The 16,165-nt window shown below is 37.5% G+C and overlaps 1 long non-coding RNA gene across 2 annotated transcripts in view; it reads left to right on the top strand.

The window, feature by feature from the left end:
• The first annotated feature begins 4,556 nt into the window (after positions 1-4,556).
• The window catches only part of LOC148977592 (uncharacterized), a 163,511-nt gene continuing 151,902 nt past the window's right edge, over positions 4,557-16,165 (top strand). For both annotated transcript variants that reach the window (XR_016169744.1, XR_016169743.1), the window contains exon 1: positions 4,557-4,804. This is a non-coding gene — a long non-coding RNA (uncharacterized LOC148977592). The remainder of the gene's footprint in view (positions 4,805-16,165) is intronic.

Here is a 16,165-nt window from a genome sequence, read left to right as displayed (position 1 = left end):
CGTGGCTCAACTATATGTTTATCAAGCGACGCGAATACTTTTTGTGCGAAAAAACAAACAAAAATAACGAGTTTATTCGACTATTTCTTTTCTTCCTTGTAGGCCAGAACGAGACTTCCTTAGATTTCCACGACGCATGCGCGAGAATTGCGATCTGAAGTAGTGTAAGCTGGTGTAAGCAGATCGCAATTCTCGCGCATGCGTCGTGAAAATCTAAGGAAGTCTCGTTTCTGGCCTACAAGTAAGAAAAGAAATAGTCGAATAAACTCGTTATTTTTGTTTGTTTTTTCGCACAAAAAGTATTCTCGTCGCTTGATAAACATATAGTTGAGCCACGGTAGTCACTTGGGATATTTAAACATTTTCTTCATTGACTTTCTGGGCCGTCAAGAGGCAGTCCCTTAGGAGCCAATGTGGTAGTTATACAGCTCTCAAATTTAATCAAAAATATCTTCATTTGTGTTCCGAAGACGAACAAAGGTCTTACGGGGTTGGTACAGCATGGGGGTGAGTAATTAATGACTTAATTTTCATTTTTGGGTGAACTAACCCTTTAAACGTCGGTAGATGACGTTATCGGATCCTAACTCTACCCCAGACCTAAACCTACCTCGTCACCTAACTGACGTTAAAGGTAAAGCGTCAGTTGTGTGACGGCCCGGGATCGTCATCTACCGACGTTTAAGGGGGCCCTAAAAAGGCGGATATTGACGTATGGTCAAAAGACGTCCTAGGACGTCAGTTATATGACTTCTTGGGATGAGACTGTGTTACCGTGACGTAAGCGTCTCAGCTGGGTGGCGTGTCCGTTTTTATTTCGGCTTCCACGTTAACAGATTAGAGCTTGCTGCCTGCGTGACATGCGCATCCCATAACAAGTGGACACGCCCCCTACTGCTGATTGGCTACAAATGTGTTGTGCTGCTCGTTCCAATCCACTTTCAGCAGCGATTCTCAGAAATACATTTATGCAGCTGAGCATTTTATTTGTTTTACTTGCTTGCACAGTAAATATCAAATTCTGTATTTGAAAAATTGAACTAATCTGGAATTATTTACAGATAATTATCAGGCATTAAAAAAAATCAAAGGATTGTTGATATCTTACTCCTCGCTCAGTAAGCATGTAATCACTGGCTTTATGACTCAACAACTCATATTTTTCAGCTTGTGCAAGAAAGATGAACAAAGAGGAAGAATCTACAGTGAAGCAACCAAAACGTGCCTGACAGGCATGGCTGAATCACACAAGAGTAAGTACTGAAACATCCTATAATGCATCTAAATCTGGAGCAACCGTCTGATGTTGCTGCGATTTACTTGGGTTTGAATATAATTACAGGAAGTTAGTGTGGAATTTGTGAACACCCAAACTTTCAGCAGCCTGTCATCGGAGTAGCTTTGTCTTATAAACATGTATGTAAACACACCGGATGACGCAGAGATGTTCGATGAAATCCCTTCAATTTCACCCAGATGAGTAAGTTTGCAGTGCCAGAAGGAGATCACGCGTAAGCTGATGTTGTATAGTAGGAGATTAGTCCTGTTGAATGCGTGGCTTTGTTTACAGCTCCCCGAGACACTTATGGACACTCTCATCCCTACGTTTTCGAAAATCAAAGCTCTTCGTTTTCGACCGCACTCGACATGCCGTGGCCAAAACCGTTCGTTGGGCTGTTAAAAGCCAGCGGTACATTACCAGCTCTAAGCCTTATCTTTTTACACATGCTCACATAATGCCTGAGATCAAGACGGGGCTTCTACAATGTGCCATTAATTTCATCTTTCAGGCCTCCTTATCAAAATATTTTGTTCCAGCTTCCATCAAAATACTCCAGTAACCTTGGAATCTGTCAAAACATTTGGGTATTTTGGAGTTTACCTGACGGCCAATGATTCCATCTGAAATCGCTGCCTGAAATATTCTCTTCACAGATTAAAGGGCTGCGCGCTTTAAACAAAGGTGTATTTGAGTGAGTCGAGCCGGGCTGAACTCCGCCTTGAACCGTGACATTACTGAAAGCATGAGCCTTTGACTTGGCGTGTAGCGAAGCCAAAATGGGCTGGGAGGGAACATGACTGAGCAACGTTTAACCTCTGACCTGTCTATCTGTCTGCCTCTTTCCCTCCCTGTCTCTCTCACATACGCATCAGCACGCCAGAGATATGTCAACAAATAACTACAGTGTTGCCATCACTATTTCTATTATTAGTCATTTGGTCTGAGCACCATGTTTTATGTCTATTGCAGGATTTATTTTCATTTTCAATTCAGTGTGCAAATGAATTGACCCTATTGACATTTCGGGGCCTGTATGTTTTACAATAAAATAAAATCTGCTGTGTGCCTCAACACCAATAACCGCTATAAAGATTCTTGCTGTAAATTGCATCGCAGTATTATTTGTTCTTAAAAAACAATAGGAATAGAAATAGAAAATACATGCACTGTCCTGGTAAAGCTGCACTTTATCTAATCAAAAAAGCAATATTATTCAGTAAATTTAACAAATTAGATTTGAGTAATAATTAATCAAATTAATTCCTTAACCATTTAAAATGAGTAAAACTTACAACAACAGGCAAAAAAACATACATTTAAGTCACCATTATGGTTTTAAAATTACGGTTTTCTCCTTCAGTGTCTTCAATATCGGCAATATAAAATAATGAGTTCTTATTTAATCTTTATTCAGATATTTTTGTTTATTTCTTTGTGTAAATTTGACTCATTTTAAATGGTTAACTTTTAAGGAATAATTTGATTATACTCAATTCTAATATTGCTTTATAAAGCATATGCTTTTTTACAGTGTGGAATTGCCTTGGTATTTTATTTTATTCAGTTTTGTATTTCAGTTAAAATTGCATTACTTCATTTAAAAAATATGTACGCATATCTGTCCATTTTTTTCAAAAATGCTTTAATCTTCCTTCATATTGGAGTTACTTGCTCTGCATTTGAACAGCTTTTCTTTTTCAGAGAATGCAACAGACCTCTTTTCTCAAAGCCCACTTTTTATCATGCACTCGAGTCCCGATGGATGGATAGTGTTAAATTACACCATTTATTGGTTCTCATTAATTATCCTATTTTCCTCTAAAAATGTATTACAGTAAAACAGGTCGTGCCATTTCATATAGTTCAACCTTCATGTTTTTCATATGCTACTGACCAGTGTAAAATTCATGAGAAGAATGAATAGAAACTAATTTGATGATATATGCTTCCCTGTATTTAATTGTATAAATCACAGGTTCTGTAGGTATGGGATGTTTGAGCAGCTGGTCTCTCTTAAAGGAGAGACATTTTCTCACAGGGTCTCTCTCCTGAGGCATTTAAGATGACCACACATCTAGCGCAAGCCAAACGCTTTCGTCCCACCACCCATCCGTGTGCACTGAAATTTCCCAGTTCTTGAATGGGAGCCAGCACAGTGCTTTGTGCAAACCTGTTTGTTTGGGCCGTATACCCAGCAAAGCTTCTTCTGTCACAGAGCCGTCACTGTCTGCCCTTCTAGTCAACCTGCGAAGATTCCTCAGGGATGGAATAATCACAGGTGAGGTTGCACCATGACAGTAAAGTGAAATAACCCTATATTGTATAAACATTACGTCACTGCTTCTATAAGACAGGGCTGGCAGTGGTCCACATTGTATTAGCTGCGGTGTGCTTGAGAAAAAGGGAAGTGGTTTTTATTAGGGCTGTGCAAAAATTAATTGCGATTAATCGCATCCAAAATAAAAGTCTGTGTTTACAAAATATATTTGTGTGTGCTGTATATAATTATTTTGTATAAATAAATACCTATGCATGCATGTATATATTTAAGAATTATTTGCGCTTAAATTCTGTATATATATATATATATATATATATAAATACAAAATCTATATTATATAAATATAAATACAAAATCTATATTATATAAATATAAATATTTTATATATGAATAACACATTTTCTTAAATATATACATGCATGTGTGTGTATTTATATATACAAAATAATTATATACAGCACACACAAATATATTATGTAAACACAGACTTTTATTTTGGATGCGATTAATCACAATTAATTTTTGCACAGCCCTAGTTTTTATACCTCGGTGTCCATTTCCCACCACAAACAACAAACACTACATAAACATCATTTGCAATCTTTGGGTAAGGATTGTTTAGACAAGCCTCACTATTACTATTGCTCTTAATAGGGCTTGTCACACTTAGTTAGTTAACCCTGGTCCGGTTAACTTGTTTCACATTTCACACTGCTCATAATTTAGCCGGGGTTAACAATCAATCCTGCTGATGTTTCACACTCTCCATTGCTAAACCATAGGTTAACATTCAAATTGCATATTTGTGGTGTCATTGACCTTGCTGACTGTACCACCAAGTTTTTCTGTATATATTTTCTGTATTTGTATACCGTAACAGTCAAATCTGTGTACATGTTTTTGTTGTTGTGTGTTGTTGGTTGGGGTTGTAATTGTACTACACACCTTGAGGGGGCAACAAGGAGTAATACTCTCCTTGTTGAGAGTAGAGAGTAGAAGAAGCAGATTGGTAATGGAGGAATAAGCATGCCTTATGAATTCAAACAATCAATAGTCCTGATTGGGAAACTAAGAGTTTAAGTTTAATAGTTTATTTGATAGGACCATGCATATTAATGAACATTGTTGTAAGACACAACATGTAAATATGCCATAATTAGTAAACAAATACTACTTTTCATCTGCAGTCCCCAAGAGTTAAGAGTTTGATGCCCCACTAAGAGTTTGACGCTCAATCAGAAGTAAGCAATATTTTTTTTCTTATGTTGACTGGTGGATGTATGAAAATGTATTTTCCTAATGTAATGATTTTGTTTTGTAGAAGGACTTCCCATTCTGGGGGGTTTGTCCTTCTGTCGCTTATGCCTGACTCGGTTTGTTTGTTTTTAAGGAAACATTTATAATACTTTGCGTTGTTGTAATTGTTAATTCAGTTATTATGTTGGCTAATAATATCCAAAAGGCTAAGGAATCCTATTATCAGGATGTTCAAATCAAATTTTAGATCATCAACAACACCACTGATCGGTAGACATTGAACAATAATGTCCAAGCAAGTTTGTCACTGCAGTCCCCTTGAAGCATTTCCGTTGTTATCTGTGCTATTTGGTTGAGTTGTGAGTATTTGCAGCACATTTCTATATTTGGTTTGGTTGTGAGTATTTTCAGTGTGTTTCTGTATTTGGTTGTGTTATTAGTTTCAGTCTGTTTATTTGGTTGTGTTGTGAGAATTTGCAGTGTGTTTATTTGGTTGTGTTGCGAGAATTTGCAGTGTGTTTATTTGGTTGTGTTGCGAGTATTTGCAGTGTGTTTATTTGGTTGTGTTGCGAGAATTTGCAGTGTGTTTCTTTATTTGGTTGTGTTGCGAGAATTTGCAGTGTGTTTATTTGGTTGTGTTGCGAGTATTTGCAGTGTGTTTATTTGGTTGTGTAGTGAGTATTTGCAGTGTGTTTCTTTATTTGCTTGTGTTGTGAGTATTGGCAGTGTGTTTTTGGTCGTGTTGTGAGTATTTGCAGTGTGTTTCTTTATTTGGTTGTGTTGTGAGTATTTGCAGCACGTTTCTGTATTTGGTTGCGTTGTGATTGGGAATATGTTTTTCTCATTTTCCCAGTTTAAAGGTGCCATATGTAATAATGGAGGTAAAAATATCCAAAAAAAATGAGCTACACGCATCAAAAGAATGAGAAGAAATAAGTGCAATGATGTCATTAAAAAACTGACAAGTTAAAGTGCTGCCTAGATATAAACCTAAATTAGCATGCTAAATTACTAGCCCCGGCCCAGCAGATGTCGTAATACCAGTTTCGGCCATGGGAGGCGGTATGCAGGCAGGCAACATAACCACCAGCCAAACTGCAGTACACGTTTCGTGTGTCTCACAGTGAATTCATGAGATTTGGCAGCTCTGAATGGCGCTAGCTTGATCAACATCATCGAATGCTGTCTGTCAAATTAATTCAAACTAACAATAAAAGTGTAATATGAACAAAACAAATACCGTAAAATTAAAATAATAGCCCAGGCTTTTATTTTTCCATATCGTCGAAATGCACCAGCTTGTTTTTGAGACAGGCGTCTATGAGACGGTCTTCATCATTTAGTGTTGAGATGTTGTTCATTGAGTCTCTGATTAGAGCCCGACCGATAAAGAATTTTGAAGGCCGATACCGATACAAATATTTTTGTGCTTTAAAATCCGATATTCCGATATATATATATTTTTTTTATTAAATATTGTTGGATTTCACACAGGTGTAAAAGAAAAGCTAACTTTTCTGCACAAGATACGTTTGATACTTTTTCTCTATGTCACTCCTCGCAAGTATAACTTACATTTTACAATGCAGGGACGGTAACTAGAGATATGCTAGTTATAAATACAGTAATCATTACTTTATTTAGGCAGAAAAAGTTCACTGTGGTTTCCAAGCTCATTAATGTTAACGTTAGCGGTCTTCCACTGATGATAGTGGCATTAGCTAGCTTTGTGGTTAGCTAGTCTATGATGAGCCATAATTTAGCAATAGATAACATCATACTGCAAGTTGTAAAACATACATTTTCAATATAACAGGCCAAGGAGAGATGATTGAAGCGTGTTTCGTTCGTTTTTATTTTATTTTTGAAATATTCATTTATCGGCCATTTATAACTGCCGATACCGATATTATGGAAAATGCCTAATATCGGCCGATAATATTGGTCTGGCTCTATCTCTAATCTCTAAAAATCTCCAAATGCTCCATGTGAAACTGCGGTCTTCCAACCTTTTACTACCGTGTCAAATGATTTGAATAATATGCGCGAGAAAGAGAGAGCAAAACAACGCTCGCTTGTGTTGTTTGAAGACGTGAGAGTGCGCGCCGTCGCGGCACAACTCACTTTCTGGAGGTATACTGCCCCCATCTGTTATGGAATATGATTCGATTTTATGTTTAAGCAGCCAATAACCATGTTTGACGATGCTTCAACAGCATTTTTAAAATACATGATTTCTGAAATGTTAATGTACGTTTAATCGCTTCTCATGTGTTAATTACTACTTTTTAACTGAAACCCACAGCAACGGGGTCAAACCTAATCCAATGAAAGCTGATTCATTCTCCATGTTTTTTTTGTCCCGTAACATTTCCTTATTTTGACTCGCTAGGATATCCGAACCCATCAGAATCGAACTTATTTAGTCTCCTTAACAATAAAAGTGGATGAAAGTGTCTTTTTTTCACCAAAGGCAAGAGTGAGGCCAAGACAGAGAGACAGATTGTTCAGAGCGATACGACTCTCAGACTGCAGCTGAGAAATGGCGCGGTTTTGTTTATGGAGTGTGCGTGAATATATTCCAGACTTTATTAAATTGTGAACTCAGTGGGAAGGAGAGAGGACCGAATAGCACTTTGGAACAAAAGTTTCATGTTATGTCTTGGTTACAAATGACACAGCTTAACCCGGGATAGGAGACAAAGGCATAAATTGAATCTGGCCCCAAACCACAGACTCCTTAAGTGAAGGAAGGACATATCTGCAACACTTCTCTGACACCGTGAAGTGATACTCTTTTATATTGTTATGGTTAGACTGACACCCCTAGCCAAAGAATGGCAGAAAATGGATATCCACCCTACAACTTTTCCAGCTTCATCCAGCGGATTTCTCAACAATGAGAAGATCATTCCTGAGTCACGCTCCGAGCTTCAGTGAGTCTGCAACGAACGGTGTGCGCATGAATGCTTTGGAATGTGCATCATAATGAAAACTCATCAATATCCCGAGTCCGTTGTTGCGATTTAACGTCTTTTTCCGTGCCAAGAAAAGAGCCATCAAACACCGACAACTCCTTCTGCTTCTATTGTTATTCAACTCATTAATAATTCTGTTAAACCTCTGATCTCCCATTGAAATTAAATATATTCCCAGATGTTTTTCTTGTCAGTTCTACCACTCCTGTCTTGAACATCTTTGCTATTGTTTAACTTATGAGCAGGAAAACCTGCAGCCTTTAATAGACTAAAGAAAACACAGGTTTGTCATCAATCATTGGCGGTGATTTTCAGTGCGGCTACACGACAAAGCAACACCTACAAATTGACTTTGAATTGCTAAAAAGTGAAATCAGTGTTTCAGGGCAGGGCGTCATTTTTTTTTTTTCCCCCACCAGGAATGAATCACTAAAATGTGACATTCATCTTTTTGATGAGTTTGCTTTGATTAATGAGAGTCTGAGAGTGGAAAGTCCCTATCAAGCATCGGGAAGTAGGCAGGCGTTCATCAGAAATCAGAAGTCTTTCTGAAAACAGCCTACATGATACGTTTTTAGTTTTTTTTTTCTTTTTTTCTGTTTGTCAGCATGCCCCACACAAGCTTACTCTCATTCCTAACTAGCTCAAATCTCACATTTGAATAGTTTGTCTATGGAATTATTTATTGCATTTTATTTTTATATATCAATGAGAAGATATTTGGCACGGACAGTGCCAGTCTTACAATTGGTCAATATTTCATTACATTTTTTTTTTTTTCAGTTCTGTGGAATGATAGGCTATACTGTATATATAATATAAACATTTTTTTCGGCATTTTCAACATATTTTAATAAGCATGTCTATGATATGAATAAGATAATACGAATTCCCGATGAAGGACTTTATTTGTAAATACCATCCCAGATTTCACTACTAAGACGCCTTGATGATCCTGACAGGCATTGTGAAATGCTGCAGTATGTATGATAAAGATCGGAATTTCATTGTTTGTTATTCTTTTAGCTGATTCATCCTGAAATTGACTGTTCCCGGTCCAGGGCCAAGCGCTGTCATGCAAACCTCTGCTCTAATAATTTCAGAACATGTGGTAGGACGATATTTGTACAGCAACACCTGTAGGTACTTCCCCAGACTATAAAACACAAGAATGCTATACTCTACCTTCACGTCTAGCATTTGAGTGATGTGAGTTTTTTACAGGACAGAGATTAGTGTGGATCTGCTTAAGGCATCTTTATCAGCGCTCAAGTGAAGCTTCCTTGTGATTCCCTGATGGACAGATTAAACCCCCAGCAGCACAATGTGCCTGAATAGTATCTGTCTCCACAGGACCTGTTGAAGTCCAGCTTCATGTTCAAAGTCAGAAATCATCGTTAAGACATTCATTTAAATTAGGCTTGTACAAAACCCAGCAATTTACGTCCAATCCACTTAAAGTTGTAAAATGAATGTTAACTTGTTAACGGCTACTGTACAATAAATTTCTAGTGCTCAGCATCCTTTGCCTGGGACTGAATTAAGAAAGCAAATGTTAAAATGAAGAGTTTTTATGTGTTTTTTTGAGTAAAGTTATGTTGACTGTTCACTCTATATCAAACCTTACAGAGGTCTATCAGGTGCTGCTTTGACCCTGTTTTCGCTTGGCATTATTAAAGGGATAGTTCACCCAAAAATGAAAATTATGTCAGTAATTACTCACCCTTATGTTCCAACCTTGTAAGACTTTCATTCACCTTTGAAACACAAATTAAGGTATTTTGTATTAAATCGAGACTGATCTCATGAAGTAGCGTGTATGACACGCCAATTCGTATTTCCATTTTTGCCGTGTTATCAAGGCAACCCGGTCTCATCCCAAGACGTCATATAACTGACGTTTTGGGACGTCTTTTGACCATACATCAATATTCGCCTTTTTAGGGCCCCCTTAAACGTCGGTAGATGAGGTTATGGGATCCTAACTCTACTCCATACCTAAACCTAACCCTAAACCTAACCCGTCACCTAACTGACGTTAAAGGTAAAGCGTCAGTTGTATGACGGCCCGGGATCGCCATCTACCGGCGTTTAAGGGGGCCCTAAAAAGGCGGATATTGACGTATGGTCAAAATACGTCCCAAAACGTCAGTTATATGACTTTTTGGGATGAGACTGTGTTAATCAAGGCACATAATCGCTTTTCAGCGAGTTTATGAACGCCGTTGACTTAAAGTTATTACTGTATATATAAATATATGACTTACCTCAACCCCGTCCCTAAACCTAAGCGTCACTGGGGTTAATGGCATTTATGACTGTTCCCTTACCATCCTAGGAAAAAAAAAAGATCGTTCCCCAGATGTAGATCTACATTTTGCTTCGTTTCGCGCAGACATTTGACGGCGAGTACAGACACGCGGAATCACTCGGACGTTAATGGCGTAGACATACACGCGGATAGCTCAAAATGCGTAGAGATAACGTTTACGCAAAAGTCATGATGTCATGTTGTTAAATCTGAAAGCTGTCTCACTCCTTCATAGGCTTCCATTGTAATTGAAACCTGCCGGCCCAACAAGTTAGTATAAACATTGTTAAAATAGTCCAAATGACTACAGTGGCTCAACCTTAAGTTTATCAAGCGACGAGAATACTTTTTGTGTACAAAAAAAAAAAAAATCAACTATTGATCTTCTTCTGTGTGGTCCTCAGAGTGAGTTCACGTAGTGTAACAGCGCAAAGCAACATAACGTAAAGCAACATAGCTGATACCGGTACGACAGTTACAACATGGCGGAGTACGGCCGGATTACATTCATACAACCCAGTCACAAAGTAAATTCAAATGTAGTACCTACTAAGTACGCAAAATTAAAAAAGTACGCAATCAGCGAATAAGTTGACTCCCACTATTGCTAGCTAACAGTCATTGGATACAACACTCAGAAAAAAAGGTACAAAAGCTGTCACTGGGGCTGTACCTTTTCAAAAGGGAAAACTTTTGTCCATTTTAGCTACTAATAGGTGCTATTATGTACATTTTAGGTGCTATGTACCATTAAGGTACCAAAATGCACACTCTAGGTACTTTTGAAAAGGTACAGCCCCAGTGACAGCTTTTGTACCTTTTTTTCTGAGAGTGAAGGCGACCATTTGTTGTTTAACGAAATTTTTCTAGTCTTGTTGTATGAACCTAAAATAATTGTGTGGAGAAGTTTTCCTCAATTTAATTGCGTTACTTTCTGGTAAATTATATTAACTCACCGAATTCTTTGCATGACTTTGAAAGCCTTTTCTGCACTTCAAGAGTATGAACCGCAGCCACTGTAAGGGTGGTCTGCTATGTTTCTGTCAGTCTGCTTGAGTTTGTCCTATACACTATAGAGTCTGTTTTCACTCTCAGAGCTCTCTCAACTTCCAAGCTCACACACTCAGTCAACTCTATAACCTGTTCGGTCTTCTCTGTAACCCAATCCAGCATTTAAAACAAAAAGGTAGACACTCTTCAACAAGGAAAGGTCCTTTATCGCCTTCCCGAGAGGTTTTGAATATCAGCCTGTGGAGATAGCATCTCTCCATGGCTATTCGAGTGTGTCATGGCCTCTTTCATTTGATCTTTATTTACATCTGCCATTGTGTGGCCTAAGCCATTAAACCAGAAGCCGTTCTGAATGGATGAGAAGTTCAGGATAATGCCTCCGCACTCCATTCAGCTTCCTTCATTAGCAAGCTGTCCATCCGTAGTGACGGATGAGAGAAAAAGTTAAAAAGACGAAAGGGATAGAAAGACAAATGGAGACCCAAAAGAGATTTACTGTAATGCAAGTGAATGGCTCACCTCATAGGATGCCATTCAAATCAAGACTTGAAGGCTAAGTCAAGCTTGGTTTCCTACAGACACAAGGAGAGAAAGAGAGATAGCAAGTTTCTATATGACGACCTATGGAGGGGCAAATTCGTGATATAGTGACTAACACTTTGTCCAGTTAGGTCCAAAATGTGCACCTATAGTATGTGCATTTAAATTCTTCTTGAAATTAAAAATCATTATTTATTTTATATAGTTTAATTTTATTCATAAAAGTCAACATTTATTTAACTTTTTATTTAATTCATTACATGATGATTAATATGTAAAATAAGTCCTGCTGAACTTTTATCCCTGTCAAATGTGAAATTTAGATTTATTTTTATATTTAAGTTCGAAATAATTATGACTTTTTAATGTTTTTGAAAGAAAACAGCAATATTGTCAAATAGTACAATTTAAAATGTGTTTTCTAATGTAATATTTCATGAAAAGCTGAATTTAGAATCATAACTATTTTTTGATGCTCAAGATTTTTTTAAATTGAATTATTATTATTAATTTTGAAAACACCTCTGCTGCTTTTTTTGTAATATTATAAATATCTTTACTGTCACTTATGATTGCTGAATAAAATTATTATTGTATTTAATTATTTTGTATATTATTTTAAAATCTTAATCACCCCAAACTTTTGCAAGGTAGTAAAATATGAATTTCATAAAATGAGGTTTATAAAATATGAAGCAGCACAGCTGTTTTCAACATTGATAATAATTGACATTGAATGATTTCTGACAGAAACTTACATTACTTACATTCGGACATTACATTACATTCGGAGTAAATTATATTTTAAAAATATATATAAAATATGTTTTCGAATTGCAATAATATTTCACAATTTTTCTGTTTTTATTGTACTTATGATCAAATAAATGCAGCCTCAGTGAACGTAAAAAAAAATGTTCGGAATACACTAGCATCATATAACACATACGGCTGAACTTTTGTCATTTATGCTGTACAAGGATTGTTGCATCCGCATTGTGTTTGCGCCATTGCCTCATTTGCATAATTCATGTGTTAAAACAATGCTGATTGTGTATGCAAATAAATACTATAAAAAGGCACAATTCATTCTCTGTGTGAGTGTTCTGAACGGCTTTGAGTGTTTATGTGTGTGTATAAGCACATACTCATTCTGGCCCTTCTACAAATTGCACAGGGTGTGGGAATTTCCCTCCTGTAGTGATCTGTCAATCAGAGTGTGTGTTTGTGTCCTCGTGCACTTTTGTGTGACTCTGTTTGTGTGTGTGTTTTCTCTCCTCCGGCAGCCTCCTGATGTTGCTTGTTGTGTTAGTGATCATTCATGGCTAATCCTGCTTCCCTCCCAGGTTGCTGTGATGTTGGTTAAAGGTAACACAGGCTGGTTGTGAGACGGATGAGAGATTTTAGGCCTCCAGGGTGAAGAAAAACAAGAGTTCACAAGTTTAGATGTTCATATAATCTAAAGGATGAGGGTTGACGGGATTGGTGTGCTGTCTGCAAAGGAAGAACTCAATCTTGAGACTCGACTCAAAAACTTAAGACCTGACTTCCTCCAACAATGAGAACTTTTGATTGTTGAAGGAAAAACTGTTGAAGAGGAGAAGTGTATAACCGATTATATATTATTTACCCAGCATGCTTTTGTGGCTGAGGTCAAATCAGACTGAGTTTGATGGACTGAGAAAGTGGTTTCGGAGAGTGTTTATAGTAGATTGTAGTTATAAATGTCACCGTTGTTTAGTGTTGTCTAAAATGAGTGCCAGCTTGCCAATCATCCTTGATGTTACAATATATTTTGAAATATTTAGATTTCATTGTGGTTTTAAAAACAGCTACATTTACATACACCCAAAAAAATCTGTTAATAGTTGGATTGATGGGTCAACTGGTTTGAAAAGCCATTTATCTGAAAGAATTTTCGCTTTTTGACTCGCTTCTCATTTAGATTCTAAAAAAAGTCCTGTGATACGCATGTTTAACGATCTCTTTATATATGTTTTACTTGGGAACGCGTTTACGTTTCACAAACGAGTTCTTCTGACATATTTGTTAGCTTTGCTTTGGTATGTCATCAAGGCAGCTCTCATGACAATATCGCAGAGGCTTTCTCCATTTTGAACGGGTGACTGGACTTATACTCCACTTTTTTTGGAAATAGGCTCATTTTACCACTCCCCCAGAGTTAAACAGTTGGGTTTTACCGTTTTCAAATCCATTCGGCCAATTTTCGGATATTTAGAAGAATATCATTAAACGGACAGTTTCTGGTCTCATTGAATTCCATAGTAGGTAAAAAAAATACTATGGAAGTCAATGAGACCAGAAACTGTCTGGTATCTGATATTCTTCTAAATATCCAAAAAATCAGCTGAATGGATTCAAAAATGGTAAAACCCAACTGTTTAACTCTGGGGGAGTGGTAAAAAAAGTGGAGTATCCCTTTAAATGCATGAGAAAATCAATGCATTAAAATGGGTTGATTGAGGTGAGCTTCTGTCCTGCTCGAGTCACTGGTGCTGGTTTGTGTGTTGAGTTGGCCGTGAGCGAGGGGTGGGGATGTCGAGACGGCACATTCCAGGCTCAGCTTTGATAAGACACAGGGCAGAAGACAAGGAGTCAGTCAGCGGTGGGGTCCACAGCAGGCCAATGATTAATCCGGCCCCAATCATTAGCAGACTTGCAGAGGAGAGACGAGGGCCAGCCCTGGTGCACAGACACATGCACAACTGAACCTAGCAGAATGTGGGAAAGCGTTTTCACATGACAAAAGCACCAAACTCATCATGCATACACCTGCAAATCTTCAAAACTACCTATATGATGCCTTTATGAGCAACAATGCACCAACAACGCTATCTCACGACCAATTCGTCGAGTGACTAAAAAGTGTCTAATTCGTACTAATTCATACGACCTCACTTGTACGATTTGTCTAAACCAATGTGATTGGTAGGTTTAGGGGCGGGATCAGGGGTAGGTCATTCGTACGAATTGGCCAACTCGTGAAATTTTTACGATTTAGCAAAAATTGATGAGTGAGGTCGTACGAATTGTTACGAATTAGCCACCACGTAAAATTCGTACAAAATTAGGATCGGGTTGGTTTTTAAAACCCTTTAAAGCCTATTGTATCGTAATTGATACGCAAATTTCAAAGGCCCCTGAATTATAAACATAATCAAACTTGCTAAAAACTTGATGCACTCAATCTACATGGCTTCTGTCGTCTGACTGATAGTTTATACTTTTTATCAAAATTATAATTATAATAATGTCCCATTTTAGGTTGTGGTTCTCGTGTCTTTTTGCTGTACTGATCTTTATAAAGTAAATGTAAGAATAACTTTATACTATTAGTAATATTGCATAATGGACACTCACTGAACTGGACTGAAGCAACTTGATTATTTACAATTTGTGTGTGTTGAAATGTATAGCAAAAAATATGTAACAGGCTTTTGAGGAATGTTTGCTTTTCTCATTCATCATTGAATTACATATGTTTGCCAATAAAAACTACAGTACTTTGATCAGAAAACTAAACATTTAAATGTCATCTTACTAATGCATATCATCGGAGATATAGAGTGACGAATGCATTTTAAGTAGTCTGCTATACAATTATAAAGATCTCATTGATTTATATTACAAGTTATAAGAAATCAATCTTATTTGTGGTCATATAAATGTCATAAACTGCAACAATTTGCATATTTTTGCTCAGTTTCAATCTCTGAACAATTTTTTTCTTCTCAAGTTTGCGCTCCATATTCTCGCATATCACACTATATGAACCATAAAAAGCTTGCTACTCAACACGTATATATATATAATACTCTTACTGTCTAAAGGTTTGGTAAACTGTTAATTTTCTGACTTGGCTTTACAGGGTTAAATAGAGTCATTGAACACTTTGACCCTTTTGTCAAGATAATGCATCTTACTGTCCTTGATTTGGACCCGTCTTAGTAAAGGGCCTCTGGGTTTGGAGATAGAAGGCAGCTGCAAAATCACTGTAGTCTCGCACCGAGTTTCTCCGATCCCTTCGGTCCCCTTGATTCCGCTTGCCCTGGTTCCTCCACTGTTGAGTTTTGATTAGTTGTTCATCAGTTTCATTAAAAGGAAACCTAACCTGCGCACTCGTTCTTACGGTGATGGATTCCCTAAAGCAAGCCTGTGAATTCGGGAACCACATGAGTTCCTGGTACCATTTAGCATTACCAAACACAGGAAGGAGTGTTGCAGGGGTCACTGTGTGTGTGTGTGTGTTATTCTGTATGAACCTGCACCACAATCCATTTTTTATACATCTTTCAGTTTCTTTCTTTGAGGTAGAGTTGTTTAGGGTCACTGGTTGGTTTGAACTTCTGAGGGGGTTTTATTTGGCTTGGGCTTTTTCTCACCTTGACCTCTTCACCCTGATCAAACACTCTCGACCGCCAACACAACACCATCCGAGCCGTCAAGTGTTGAAAGAAAGGTGTGCAAGCAAGTACGCTCTCAAA

Source organism: Pimephales promelas, chromosome 9, assembly GCF_988280905.1.
Source record: "Pimephales promelas chromosome 9, fPimPro1.hap1.1, whole genome shotgun sequence".
NCBI classification, from domain to species: Eukaryota; Metazoa; Chordata; class Actinopteri; order Cypriniformes; family Leuciscidae; genus Pimephales; species Pimephales promelas.
The sequence above is the reverse complement of the archived record's forward strand: the minus strand, read 5'-3'. Positions and strand labels throughout refer to the sequence as shown.